This window comes from Puntigrus tetrazona, chromosome 9 (assembly GCF_018831695.1).
Source record: "Puntigrus tetrazona isolate hp1 chromosome 9, ASM1883169v1, whole genome shotgun sequence".
NCBI lineage: Eukaryota > Metazoa > Chordata > Actinopteri > Cypriniformes > Cyprinidae > Puntigrus > Puntigrus tetrazona.
In genome coordinates this window covers 17,259,368-17,274,793 of record NC_056707.1, presented here as the reverse complement: position 1 = coordinate 17,274,793, position 15,426 = coordinate 17,259,368, and the positions used below count along the sequence as shown (strand labels likewise).

General features: G+C 37.9%; 2 pseudogenes; one reads left to right on the top strand and one right to left on the bottom strand.

The window, feature by feature from the left end:
* The first annotated feature begins 1,738 nt into the window (after positions 1-1,738).
* Positions 1,739-6,204, top strand: LOC122351715 (annotated as a pseudogene).
* Positions 6,205-6,783: 579 nt separating this feature from the next.
* LOC122351227 lies at positions 6,784-15,374 on the bottom strand (annotated as a pseudogene).
* Positions 15,375-15,426: the final 52 nt, after the last annotated feature.

Genomic DNA, 15,426 nt, shown 5'->3' with positions numbered 1-15,426 from the left:
CTGCTAGAATCTTTAAAGCCAAAGATTTCCCAGAAAGGTTCATGTAGATGCTATAATCAGAATATCTAAAGATTAACGCCCCCTCTTTCATTTTGTCAGACACACAATATGAGATATGGGGCTGAAGCATGCTTTGGCATGCACAACACTACGTTTGTCATGGCTGAGTCAGTTTTCCATTTTACCTCAGCAGCTGTGTTTTCACTACTGGGTATCAGTTAAGGATTTGCAGGAACTAAACCGCAGCAAGTCCAGCCATTTCAGTCAAAAATTAATACATGTCATCTCCCTGGCCTCTTGTTTAACTTTAGAACCAAATATGAGCATGTGTATGGAATATTGCACTAAATAATGAGAATTATTTCTTCAAATGGTACAGATGTTTCAGTCCTATGCTTAGATTGCTAATCAGTTGATATTATCGCTCAGCCATGTTTCAGCATGTCACATAGTGTTCTCAGAAGTAGACCTGAATTTGATACAGTGTGTGTTTACAGCTTCATTTGGAGTGTTAATCGGACATTAGTGCTCTCAACAAAGGTGTCTTGATTAAAGGTGATTAAACATGGCCTAAGGCTGAGACGCATGATAATCTCACAGTGCAAAATTTGTTTACCAATGCCAGGAGACTAGTGAGCACTCATTTTTCACAATATGGATGGACATAACTGTTTGTTTGTAATTTGCAATTGCTCATATACTATCATGTACTTATATACTATTCTTTGCCATTTAGGTAGTGTTTTCTCACTAAAGATTGCAGAAAGAACAAGTGCAATTGATTAACTGGAAAAAAATGTAATGTTGGACACTTCAAGCACTGATGCTGGATAACCTTCTAAAGTACTTAATGCATAGTTGTTTGTCATTTGGAAAACAACTAGATTCCCTAAGCGTGCTGTTATACTCATACACAAACGCTCTACACCAATGGTGAAATCACTCCAAAAAGCCTCTCTTGGGTTGTTTAGTATGGCAGTTTTGTCAGACATCATGTTTTCTGTGTGAGTCCAGCCTGAGGTTATTTCTGCTGTCTGATTCCATCCCGGCTATTAAAACTGACCGTTAGGTCATCCTACACTTGCAGACAGTAAGATGTTTGTTATCCTTTAATTACCATCTGTGCTTGCACAGGTTATATTGAACCCCAGTTGCAGCTTCCCCAGATCCCACAGGCCGCAATATATCTGCCAGAGCTTTGCACAGGCTGTGGGTAAAGGGATATGCCTTCATGTGCATGGTAACATATTAAAAAAACTGGCTCCTGATGAAGTCAACATGTGCATAAACATAAATACCTACAGCTATCTTTTGCCCACCCATTCTTATTTTACATCTCTGTCTGTTTTACGCAAACTCGAAAACACGGGAACCAGTGAGAGGGATCAGTGTTCCCTGAGGAGTGGATTGCACTCAGAGCTGTGGAATTAAGCAGCTTTGACAATGTATGCAACTCACTCTCTCTCTCTCATAACTGTACGTTTAGCTCAGTTCTTTGATGGGAGGAGCAGAGGATTGCTTCTTCTTTATAAAAGTCGATTTGCCCTGAGGATGTGAACTGTAAAGCCTCAGGTCTGTTTCTGTGTTTCCATACCGTATGCTTGCGAGAGTGTGAGATTTCCTTTTCATTGCTGTTTGTGAAATTTAAGTAAATTCATTTTGCATGGAATTTTGCTTGCTTTTGCGTGACACCTAAATCCAATAACTACTGGTGAAAATGCATGTGAGAGGGTGTTGTAAGAAAGTGGATTTATTGTGAATTGCAAATGAAATCTTTCAATATAGAAGACATTTGGGCTTGTTTTCATAATGGAGATCGAAGGAAGTCCAGGTCTAAAAGGAAACATGAAGCAACCTGACCCTGTTAAACCACCTCCAAACAACACAGAAGAAGGTAAAGAAGTAGAGGGTCGAAATATGGGAGCAATATGACAGTGGGCTCCAAAAAAAACTGTAAATAAAAAATGCAAATTAGCAGTTTAGTAGGATTTCTATGGAAATGTAACCCCTAAAACCTAACTGTCAATGGGCATAAGCAGATTGCAAAAAAAAAAAAAGCACTTGAGATCACATGAATTCAAAACATTAAATAGATGCAAAATGGCAAAACCTAAAAGTGGGTTTTGAAACACATTTACATTTCTGTGCATTTGATTTAGAGACTTAGAAATAGGTCTTGTTTCTCTTTTTATAAATGCTCGAATTTTAACGCAGTATGAAACTTTTGGATCCCACTGTATTTAGGTGTATGTTCATGCAGGTGTTCAGATCACCAGATACAGTGACTGAATTGCAATGACACATCTGGTGCTCTTTTCAGAGGGTCTGGACTGTAAAGACATGCAGAAGGAGGCACTGAACAGACGCAATGCCTGGGAGCCCACTGTCTTCTATTCTCTTGGCAGTGAGACGTTTTTTCTTCACCGGGCAGGAGATCAATATCCGAGAGTCACTGGACTCTTTTGGCGCCAATCATCTGGCCAGGCGTGAGAATAGAAATTATAGGACTCTGTACACCCCAAACCCAGTGTTTTCTTCGTTCTAAACTAAGTTTTAACTCCTGGTAGTGTTCAAACTTGCAATTTAGAAGCCCACCACCGCTTATTACCTAGGGTTTCTAAAACAAAATTAAAAACAAACAGCATTGCCATAGCTCACGGTGTGATTAACTGTACCTGTTATATATGAGTTACGACTTGGTGTGATAATGTTACGGCTAGATGCTTAGCCTTATATTCATTTAAATCCACGTGTTGTATTAAACAGTGTTCCTGCGTTTAGGGGAAAATGGTGAAATCAAATAGTCCACCTTACCTTGATAGTATTAAAAGTCCATTCAGAAAAAACTTGACAATACAGTCTGCAATAACCTGAGGATGCAAATTGAACATTTAAATAAACAGGTTGTTCGTTGTCTTCATCCAATCAGTGACACTGAAATAGCACATATGTAAATAAGAATGTCAAGCTGTTTATTTTCTTAAATATTTTGTATTTTCAATGGATGATTTTACTTTTTTAGTTTAATGGTACTAAATTATATTTATACATTATCCCTGCTAAAACAACAACAACAACAACAATAGAACACCAATAGTAATCATTAAAAAAATTCAAATGGTCTCTATTAAAAGATGATAACGAACCATTAGTTTTTTCCTGTAAAATCATTACAAAATTAATTTTTGTAGTGTGTTTTGGGCATTTCTCCAATAGGATTAAACATCCCACCAATAGAATTCAGTTATAATCTATATATTACATTATTATGTGTCAACTTTAAGCAGTCTGAAAATGAAATTTCCACTTGAACGGTTTTAAATCTTGAATTCTTTTTGAGCACGGTGCAGTACCAGATATTTCACGAGATGAAATTTGTGTTCAGTGCAGTCATTTTTCAAAACAACTGAACTGTAAATGTCCATGATGTTTTTGTCTTCTCATAGCAAGAACTAACTAAGTGTCATACCATTACGATAAATAATTTTAATGTATATAAATTTACTTTTAGGCTATATAAAGAGCACTAGAGGTGTTAAAACATCAGCGGATTAATTGTTAACCCAGCGAAATCATAAGCAGTGTGGAGGTGAGAAACAACATAAACCTGGATTCTGTGGGGTTAAGAATGACACGAGATGAACTGTTTATGTGAAAAGCCCTATAATTATGAGTTATTGTAGCTGTGTATGTATGTGTGCACACAGGCTGTGGCTCTCTGTCAGTATTTGGAGAAGAACCGGAAACAGATTGATCTGCTGGACAAAGCCGTGCTGGAACTTGAGCTGGTACAGGACTGGTGTCCATAGTGGCAAGTTTACTGGGTACCTAAACTAACATCTCTTTTTTCCTGCCAAGTTCAAAGGTTAATGTATATGACACTATTTGTTTACATTTACCATTTCTTTTCCTTTCCGCATCAAGGTGCCTGGGTCACAGCCACAGATCTGCCTGAAGTCCTGTCAAATCTGAACTTTAACCTCTCCCGCAACACACGGGGCCGCTGCAGATACACCCCTCAGGTGGCCGCTCTGGTCTGGGGACAGGATGTGAAAAGGACTTCCCCAGCTCCATCTGACAATTACGACTATGTGTTTTGTGCGGACGTGGTCTATCACCACAACTTTCTGGAGGATCTACTGATCACGATGCAGTATTTCTGCAAGCCAGGAACCACCCTACTGTGGGCAAATAAGGTCAGGCATTATTTTTGTTTTTCATTAAACCATAGCTAACATGTTTGGTTTATGTCCAAAAAGTCTGGGGTAGGCTGCTTTATAAGACCCGTTGGTTGTCTGCGTTTCAATTCCGACAGGTGCGATTTCAAACTGACCTGCATTTCATTGAAAACTTTAAAAATGTTTTTAATGTCACGCTGCTGGAAGAGAACCCACAAGAGGAGGTAAGGATCTACCAGGCCACTGTAAGGACGCCAGCCCAAATAAGGGAGGAGAAGAGGAGAACCAACAACACCATGTGTAACAAGAATGACTTGGGAGATAATAAATGGCAGCCCAGCAGCCCCAACATTGAAGGGAAGGTGCTCCACCTGTTGGATGTCTGCAAAATTGCAAGATATAATTGCCTAGGGCTACCATTCCGAATGGGAAAAAACTACATTATAAAAAAAGTGATACCTCAAGTATGTTTTTTTTTTTTTTTGAATGAAGAATTATGTAAGCTTTTTTTTTTTTGTTCCAGAAGGTATTTAAGTATTGCGATTTCATACTTGTCACTTCATTTGTCTACTTCTCCATGTAGCAATTGTCAATTTCTTATTTTAAATAACTCACAGTAATCCGCTTTATTTCTAAGTCTGAAATTGAATTTTTTTGTGTGAAATGTGTTAAAAAAAAAAAGGTTCTGTTCTCTAATTTATGTACAGTATATATAATTATTTGTACTATCATTGTTAATATTAAAATTGTATTGCTTTTTGTAACATGGATCAAAGCCCTAATCTTCTCCCTAAATATACAGTGCAGTTCAAAAGCTTGGCGGTCAGTAATCATTTTAACTATAAATTATTAGTTTGGTTTCCACAAAATATTAAGCAGCACAACAGTCTTCAAAACGGAAACAATGCACTAAATCATATTATAGCAATTCCTGGGATGATCATGTGACACTGAAGACTAGATAAAGTTGCTGCATATTCATTATTAATTTAACCAATAAAATACCCAAATAGACATTATTTTAAAATGTAATGTTTTAAAATATCACTCTACGAATAAAACAAATTAATCAAGTAAATGCATCCTCAGTGAACTTTAAAAAAAAAAAAAAAAAAACTGAATTTACAGACCATGCAATTGTTTTACAGTATTGTGTGTGACAATAAATAACAAATCCTATTTTAGTAGAGTCATCCTCAAGGAAAAGAGTGACAAACAAAGAGGACGTCACCAAGAGGACTTGTTCAGTCTTTGCAAACAGAATAATAGGAAGGAGAGTCCTGAAGGGGGCTTGACCCTGGATCATACAGGGACTGTTCGGTCATATTTGTTCTCATGAACAAAAATCTGAAATTTACAAAACCTCTCCACTGACAGTGTTAAAAAAAAAAAACTATATATAGATGCCCATGACTTTTCCAGGTCTAGAAAATTACAGCTTTAATGTTCTCTAATACAGTCCTTATGGTTAATTTTTAATGGCTGTGGTCTGGCAAACAAATCCTAAAAGTACACATATTCAAAACTAAAACAGGTACAAACAGTCTCTCAAATACTGGGAAAAGAATGAAAAAAAAACATTATGCCACGTCAACTTCCTGTGCGCCAATCTAGTCACACTAGACACATGTACAAAATAAAGTTTATTGAAATTAGTAGTATTACATTAGTGTCGCAAATAAACACGAGTTTGAATTCTTAAAACATTCTTTATATTTAAATTTGAAACTTATATTAGATTACAGAAAAGTTACTTTGAGGAGTCAGTACAAGGATTCAGTTTTTTTTTTTTTTTTTAAAGGAAATTTTCAAAGGGGAAGTCGAGAGAGACCTAGAGCCCATTTCTTTTAATACACAACAATAATCTTACACGCTTCAAGGAATTACTGACGCGGAGAGAACACTAGAAACAAATCTCGATATCATGTGGTTAAGAAACAAAGCATTTTTATATTCCTATAACTGCTTTAAGGTACTCAAGTTTCTCCGATGTCCTCCGGTGTCTCTAGGACAGGTTGGCCTATGAAGCTCAAAACCAAAAGAGAACAAACGAAACGAAAAAAAAGACTGACTTCTCAGAGTCCTCCAAAAAGCAGCGCTCTGCAGAACGCCAAGGAGCCGAACACACACACACACACACACACACACACAGGAGGAGAGATTCTACAAAAGCCTCATAGAAATTATCAGGTCAGCATACCGAAAAGAGTCCACATCCAAAGACCTGCCCTCCATGGGGCAAAAAAATAGCAGCCAGCTTTCTAGGTTCTTTGATTCATTAGTCTCCAATCATCAGAATGCAAATCAAGCCAGCAAGTTCAAAAACAACAAACGAAAATGAAAAGATAATTCAAAAACAGAAGAAACTACTTCACAGAGATCACACAACATTTTCTCAACAGTCTCGCCAGACGTGGCGGCTGTACGCAAGAGGGGTTTTCTTCGGAACAGAAGGTTTCAGAGGGTTATGCAGATCAGAGTGGATAACATCCAGTAGGAACGCTGCAACAGGAAATAAAGTGACACCTCTAAACTTCAGCAAAGTCCTTCAGCTGAAAACTAGAATTCCCAGCAGGCGAAGCACACAGCCTGCGCATTTGACGTGGCTTGTCCTGAGCTCAGAAAGATGAGGATGAAAACAACTCATCCTATTAAAGCCCCGTGTTCTTCAATGCCCTTCTTAGACAGAGAGTGAAAGAAACGGTGAGTTGCAGAAGAGGAAACAGAATGATGTGGTTGATCGATCCTCGGACGTGGCAGCTGGAAGAACTTGTGCACGACGGACAGGCTGAAAGAGGGCCGAGCTTAGTCCTCGTCGTCGTTTTCGTCGAATTCGTCGTCGTCGTCGTCGTCGTCCTCGCCCATGTAAGACACGGGGGTCTCCACCCGAGAGCCGCTGTAGTGGGAGTCGTTTGAACTTGAGGCCATGGTGCCATCTGCTCCACCGTCACTGTCAAGAAAAAATGAATCACGCGATATGAAAAGTACTCTAAAAACCGAACTACACAAAATCAGTCCACAGAGCATGCATGCTATATAGTCTTTTGATAGTTAACCCATTATCGACTAAAGCTCTTTCCCTCCACCTCATACGCAGTAATCAAATGGCTTCATAAGACTAAGTGTATGGTAACGCAACACTGCATTCTATCCTTTGGGGAACAAAATCATTCCGTTTTAGAAAAAAAATTTTTTTTGTAAAATATTTCTTGAAAATAAAATGCCTGGTTCTATCCTAACTACTTAGAAAAGTAACTCTCAATTTAATTAAACTGAGCTTGCTTTTTGAGAGAAGTTACTTGTGGGAAATGTCTTGGTTGTGTACTGGACAAAGGCCAAATTGTCTAAAATTAACCCTGGTTTTGATCCAAACTGATCAATTTCGATAAGCTCCAGCTGCTCTTTATCACACCTTTTTTGGCACAGCATTGATTTCTTTCTGGGCATTTATTTTCAATTTAATTTCTGAATGTTTTGTTTTAGAAAATGAACCATGCCCCTAGCAGTATTATTTGATCTCAACCCCACAAAATGTTTCCTTTTCACCTCACAGCCAAATACACTCGCTTTCTGCTTGATAATAGTTAAAAGGCTTAAAGTTCTTACCTATCCAGCTACCGCCATTGAATTAACGGCATAAATACATAAATAAAATCATTCACACATTCACATTACTTGGCAGCTCGCCACATTTATAAAAAAAATAAAAATAAAAAAAAAAGTAGCAGGAAAATGGCATTCATAATAATTAATTTTGTGTTTGATTCAAGGATGTAAGAAAGTTTGACTAATTTTGAGCTCTGTTAATAGATTGAGACTATTCTACCGTGCCTACTGTACTTTTTAAGTCCAGCACCGTCTCCAGTGTCACATAAATCCTTCATTAATTCTAATGTGCTTATTTGGTGCTCAAGAAATATATACCCTTACAGCTGTCATCAGAAAAAAAAACCTCGAGTATTTACAGAATTCTCAGATAAATTAAAATGTTCAAAAGAACAGCATTTAATCTAAATAAAACTTATAAAATGTCTCATCACTGTCACTTTTGATCAATTCAAATGCACCAAATTTTTGCACAGTGGTATATTATCAGATTCTGTCAATGTAACCTAATTCATTAGCTACTCTTGTTAATGAAAACCAAAGTGCGCAACAATAACTCACCTCCCAACGTGATAGCGGCCTCCGTTAGCAGACGAAGCCCCTGTCATATAGACATTACTGATAGGCCCCTGTGCCATTTCTGCACACAAAATCATTATGTAAATGATGATTACAGTGTCATATACGTGATGTAGTTACCAGCCAGTACTAACCCGTGGACGTAGGGCTCCAGTGCTTTGGGCACCAAGCTTCTGGCAGTCTTCAGGTCCTCGGCAGAGCACTTGCCCACCTCGAGACCACAAGCCATGCCCATGCGCCAACACCTCAATGTCATCATGAATCTCAAACATGCTATCGAAATTGAAGAGGTACTCAAACCTGACAACAAATAAAGAAAAAGGTGGTAAAGTAAGTATTCTGATATTCGAAATCAGTTCAACAAAAGCCTATAATGACCTGGCTTTTGATTTCATACTTGTCATTGGAGATGCTGCAGTCAATGACTGTTTTCTTGCTGGTGTTTACGATGATAAATGGCAAGTGAATGACCGAGTTGGCAGGTGGGGGCCTTTTTGTCTGTTGTTCTCTCTGGCGGTTCCGTTGTATAAGGTTTTGAAGGCAATTTGCTGCGATTGAAAAGATCCACTTTCAGAACAAGTTCGTTCAAATTATTCTTATAAAAGACAAAAGAGCAGCTTCTCACCTGTAGGATAAGTTCTTGAAGTTGCGACTGTTTTTGTTTGATTCTCTCCAAACGTCTTTGCCTCTCCACCTCCAGGTTCTGGCACTCCTGAGCAGAGTTTGTGGGCAGGCCGATCCATTTGATCTCTTTCTTCTCTTTGGAGATGATGTTCATGGCCATCAGCACATTGAGCGCATCGTATACACGCCGCCGAATGTTCTTCTGGTCATACACATGCTGAACCGGGACAACACACAGAAAGTAGAGCACTATTCATTTGAGATATGTGAATGAGCGACTCTTTCATCAGTTTAAAAAGCTGCACTTCTTCTGCACTCAACAAACAAAGCTCTGGATCAATGCCTAGCCGCAGGAAGAGGCTTACCGCATCATTAGGGGAGATATGATTATCACCAGAGCTGAACTCGGCCACAAGCTCATCAGCGACCTCGTGTAAGTTGTGACACCTTTCCGCTGGACCTTTCACAAACCTTCATTGAGAAATGTCTCAGGCCTTTCCATTCTTCTCCCCTTCTTACCCCTCTTTCTGAGGAAAAGCAGAGTAAAAAGCAAATTATAGTGCAATATTTAACATTATGATAGATGACCAAAAAGGGGGAATTCTTCTGCTACTGCTTTGTGGGTATTTTCCTTATAAAAAGATTCTATAGTATGGTACATGGTACTTCTTGGAAAACAACTTAATTTAATTCAAGGTTTTTATTGAAATACTAAAGCCATAATAATAATAATAATAATAATAACAACAACACTTTCTTTTTAATGCCATTTTTACCTACTATGCAAATGTTCAAGAAGAGAGAGAATTATTTATTAAAAATGAAAACTAAAATTAAATCTTAAATTTATGATTAAGAATTTTTTTCTAAAAGACTATATTTGGATTTACTTGATTTAAAAAGATTTTTTAAATAAAATAAATTATTATTAATAATATAAATGTTTAATAGTGGATTCTCACAAGAGTTTCTATTTTTTTATTCTTTTAAAAAAGTTGTAATTTTGTTCTATCCCCATTCTTACCTTGTTAATTAACATGAGTAAATTAATTTATATAATAATAACTAAACTATAAAAAGCCTTATCAACTGAATAAAGGAAATAAATGTAAATATTCTAAACATTATTAAATGCGTTTGTATTTTGAACCCATTCTGAAGACAAAATACAGCATTGAAGAACAGAAAAGCACCTGGTTCCACTGAATCCATTTCTGAAAAAGAAATGTCATTACATGTTATGAAGTAGCCTGCTGAAGCAAGACTCACCCGGAGGACCACGGAGATGCTTCCGATGGTTGACTCTGGGTGATAAACTGAGAGCTGGGTGTGTGGGCTGTTCATTAGGATTACATTGGAGCCACTGGGCCTCTGAGGTGTGCTAATGACCTGTGATAGAGACCATCAGGTTTAGGATGCTTGCTACCAAAGTATCTTATCTAAATGAAAGTTTAATGTTAGGAAGGTTAGCATTTATTCAAGGACAAACGTAAGCCAACATGGGGGGTTTTTAATGACATTTTCCAATTCTCACTGACATATGGCAAGGAATTAACAACAGCAGCTGTGAATATGCAGGTGGCTAAACAGCAAGCATCAGTTAAAGGGAGCCAACAATTTCTCTTTTTCTAAATTTATTAAATTTTTTTGTTATGGCAAGCCTGCTCCATTTCCAAAAAAACCTTGATTCGATCTAGCCATTAAAAGCAGCATCCCTCTGATATATTAAAGCAGCTGTAAACTCAACTCTGGTCCCTGAAAAGGGTATACTGTACCTCACTCCTTCAATAATTACCCGTTGTTCCATTAATAAAACTTAACTAAACATAACCATTCTTATAAAGCTGTTTCACCCTGAAATGCTAGATCAGAATTCAAATAATTATCTTTCTTCGTTTCAGAGATGGCGTAAGCACAGCATCATGACTTTAGCTACGTGGTAAAACGCTACAAGTGTTTTTATCTCCAGTTTCCTAAGCTCTTTCCCCGTATTGATGCCTGGCTACTCTTATTTGTTAGAAACAAACGCCACTTGCAGGGCTTAAAAATAAAAAAGGCCTGATGGCCCATGTCCAAAGTAAGATTTTCGTGCCTGTCGACAAAAATGTGACCCTGTTTTGTTAAAGGTTGAGTTTCCTACATGATGATTGTACATTTTGATCATGTATGAAACAGTTCAAATGGATGGAAAGATAAATCAGGCCCAATATGCCAATGGCATTTCACTGGCTGTCAAAACTATAGGTGTAAAAGGCAATTCAGAAAAAAAAAAAACCTGTATAGCGATATATAATAGCATATGATTTTCAGAATCTTTAAGATATACAATACCGCTTAAATATGGAGGTGAGTTTTTTTAAGAAATGAATACTTTTAAGCAAAGATGCATCAAATTTTGATGTTACATTTTTAAATTGATGTTCTTTTGATCATGAAACACTGAAGACTGAAGGAATAAATTACATCTTAAAAGCACAATTTATAAAAGCCATTTTAAACAGCAATATTATTTAATTACACTACATTTTTTCCACCCAAAAACATTAATAAAAATCTTACTGAGCCCAAACTTTTGAACAGTAGATTGCACAATTATCTTGCTATTACGATACATGGAAACTCTTTTGCAATGTTAGAACAAACATTCGATTAAAACACTGGCTGTTAAAGAGCATGGACAGGCAGGAGGTTAAACCTGAAAGACACTGGAATTGAGTGTGATGTGATCTTTACATTTAAGTGTTTATGCAATCAAACTCCGTTCAAAACTCACCATGTGTGGTGCGATGTTCACGTTGGAAGGGCCCAGCGTTTTTGGCAACAGTTGTTTTCCAACCGTCACTGTCTGTGGATGCACTGTTACTAAAGACAGAACACCTGCAGGGGTAGCATTCAAAGGACATCTTAAGGCAGTGCTATGTAAGGTCAAAGACAACCAGAATACAAATGGGCCAATCAAAATGGCCAATCAATTACAAGAAGCCCTGCCCTCTAAATAAAATAGCCAATCACCGATCTGAGAAGTCTAATGGCAGATGTGGCGGTTACTATAGAAAACAGTCAGCATTCCGAGACATGCGCCTAGGACTGCGCTTACGCACTGGCTTTTAATAACGCTATTTCAGCAAATAGAAACAATTATTGCACAGCTGCTGTCAGGTTTCATTGGTATATTCATCAAATATGAAATTTAATTGTAAGTTTAGTGAACAGTTTGGGAGAATTTGATGTTTCCCGATAAAAGAGATAGAAGCTGCACTTGGTGGCCCAAGAGGCGTTTCAAACATGGCTGCTGATTGACATGACTACGGTCAAGCAGGTGTTTGGGCTTTTGTGAAGCACTACTTCATTACATTACATTCTTGGATATCTTGGGAAAAAAAAAAAAAAGGTGGTGATGCAGTGCACGATTATCTTCACAAAATTCTAATGCTACTCTTACCTTTGCCAGGGCTCAGGTTCTGATCAATGAAAACCTTCAACTCCCCATTGGCCTCAATCAGACCAGCCTGTGGAGAACAAGACTCAACTCAACTCATTGACTTACGCTTCATTTTCCAGTCAATTACAACTAACAGAGCTAGAGAATACTCACATCTTTGGCCATGATCCCTGGGGCTGAGGAATAGATGCTTGGTCTAGCTGAAAAACCTGAGCCAAATTTCCACAACAAAATGTCTCTGCAACAGAAATGAAACTGGTTTGGCACAAAAGCTGAAGATACTTGAAAACTGTAACCAAGGTTACAACACAGAGTTTTCTTACAGAGACTAATGAGGAAAGTTTTCATTTGCAAAAAAAAAAAAGCCAAAAGGGTGCTATGATCAATGGGATTTGAAACAAGTATATCTTGCAGTTTCGAGTGATTTTGATCTATGAACGGATTCACAGACGAACAGTTCAGACAGACATGGTTGGTCTCTATGATAGGCTCCAGGATTGCCTTCATGCCAAACCCATCTGTGAACAAGACAGGACCAGCATTCATTCAAAATGCAAATAAATGATCACAATAAAGTATGTAATTAAAAAATGTGGCTCCATGTCTAAAAACCACTAAGTAAACATTATTAGGCAAACTTTAAAAGGTTCCGTGATATTTATATTCTTCTAAGTTTCATTACTTCAATATTATATAGATTTTCATATCAAAATGTAAGAATTTTTTTAAGATATTAAAAAATATATATTCCTGGATGATGACGACCTGTATAAAAAACTTGACTGCTTGGTGCCTCACGCTTAATAGTGATTACATGTATGAAGTTGCTTTTACACAACAGTACAGTAAACTTGCAATAATCTTGATATTCTGGTCATATGCTTGATATTCTGCACAACCGCTATCTCGGTGTGAATACACGGAGATCTGGGTTCTTTATCACTCCAGTTCACTTAATGGAGTCCAAGTTTGCTTATTTTAAAATGCTGTCTAAGTAGATAGCTCACAAGGTTTTGAGACACAGCCATAGCTGATGAAAAACGAGGCCCGCCGATTTGCTTCCAGCACTCATGCAGCTTATATTATCAGACAAAGACTGACGAATCTTTCACTCTTTACCATCAAAAGTCAAGTCGTGCACTCAAAAATCGCATGCAATCTTCTGAAAGTCACCCATATGCAACAGTTCCTGTCGTTTTAAGTAACTTTTTGCAGAAGTAATGGGCCCTTGAATATAGAAAAATATTCATGGCCAGTGTCCCAAGTTATTAAAAACACGTAAACGCATACAGCAGAACGAAAATCCGCTTTGTTTCTCGCTTTGATTTTCTCTCATCAAACATAATGCACAATCGAAGCAGTATGTACTATAATAAAGCGTGTTAGCCCAGTTAGCTAGCTGCCTTTCAAACACGTTTTGCACCGAAACCCTGCTCTAAATGTGATCAAAACGTGCCCCCGCCTGCTTAAATGCGACTGGTTCGAGTATTGTGCATGTGCTCGTACCGTTTTGCGAACGGATCGACCTCCAAAAGGCCATCTGGAAACGAAGTGTGTAAACTTTCCTCTGAACTTACAGTCCTGAAGCCCTTTGCCTTCTTAGGTGCTGTTTGTTGGCATAGCCAGTTAGCAGCAGAGGACAGAGGAAGAGGAGGTCTGAAGCCATCTCTCAAACAGGAAACAAAGATAAATCAAATAATATGAAAAATAAAACACTTGTGCGGTGAATAGTACTGTTTTCTAAACGAGCTTGCACTTGAGAGATGTTTGATCGTAAGACCAGGGCGCATTCATAAAACCCAAAATGGATGCGGATGTTATAAGCATGCACATATAAGACGCATGGCAACTGTGAAATCCTCATATGCATGGCTTCAGAAAATATGTAAAATCACTGATATCATTTACAAAGAGATTCCATAATTTATCTTAGGAACAGTATACAGAAACTACCCATTATATTCAGCAAGAGTTGACAGTCATAACACTATTCTGCTGGAGGGTAACAATTCATTGGCTTCTGCTACAGCACGAGTTCAGACGACAGATAGTCCTTCAAAATCGGAAAATAATCGTTCAATATTTGACACAGTTGTTAACTAACTCATCAGAACTAATATAACAAGCAAAATGGATTTGGTTTAATGCCTGGCAGCCATTTTACATAGGAAGCTAAAGCAAAGCCATCGTGCAGTGATGCTTTAATAGCCTGCTAGCTGAAGTGACAGGTCCCATAGGCGACCTAAACTAGTTATTATCTAGTTTTAAAACCACACTCGCGGTTACACGATTAACAACACCCTTTTATTTCGCAAAAGTGTTTTAAAAACGGTTTGGAGCGAATATGGCAAAGCTGTTAAGCTAGCGACCAAGCGAGCTACTAAGCTAACTTCCACCAAATCGAGGTCATCTAGGGCAGCTTTAACATAATCAATCTTAGTCTATATACTATTTATTGCTACACGTCTGTTTTGGCAGCTTTTTTCGTGCAATGGCCCAAGAGGAGCGAAGATTACTGAGGATTTCCCATTGCACTCCACTGACATAGAAACACTTGATATGGGTTAGCTTGTTGGCTAACACAAGCCATTTGAGACAGACAGTTTCAATATTTCACATAAGTAATAATCAAACCGGAAAGAGGGTTCACAGACTAACGATAATAGAATACATTATGTATAATTCTGTACAAATGCAGGCCGGGGTTACTGACCGGGCTTTGCTGGGTAAACGCACTTATTTCATGCCAAATTATTTTATCGTTTTCAAACGCACGTAAATGACAACTTTTTATGCAACGATGAATTCTTAATACAGAAAACATCAGTTAAAGCTGTCTGCGTGGAATCAAAGCCCCCTGCTGGTCTCTCACTTACGGTCGGTTGCATCCGCCTTCAACTGTCTATAGCTGAATGAACAGGAGCGCACACAGTAGCAACTGCTCCTCTCTGGTCTGTAAAACTAGGCTTGGCGGTGTCTACGCCACGAGAAATCCGA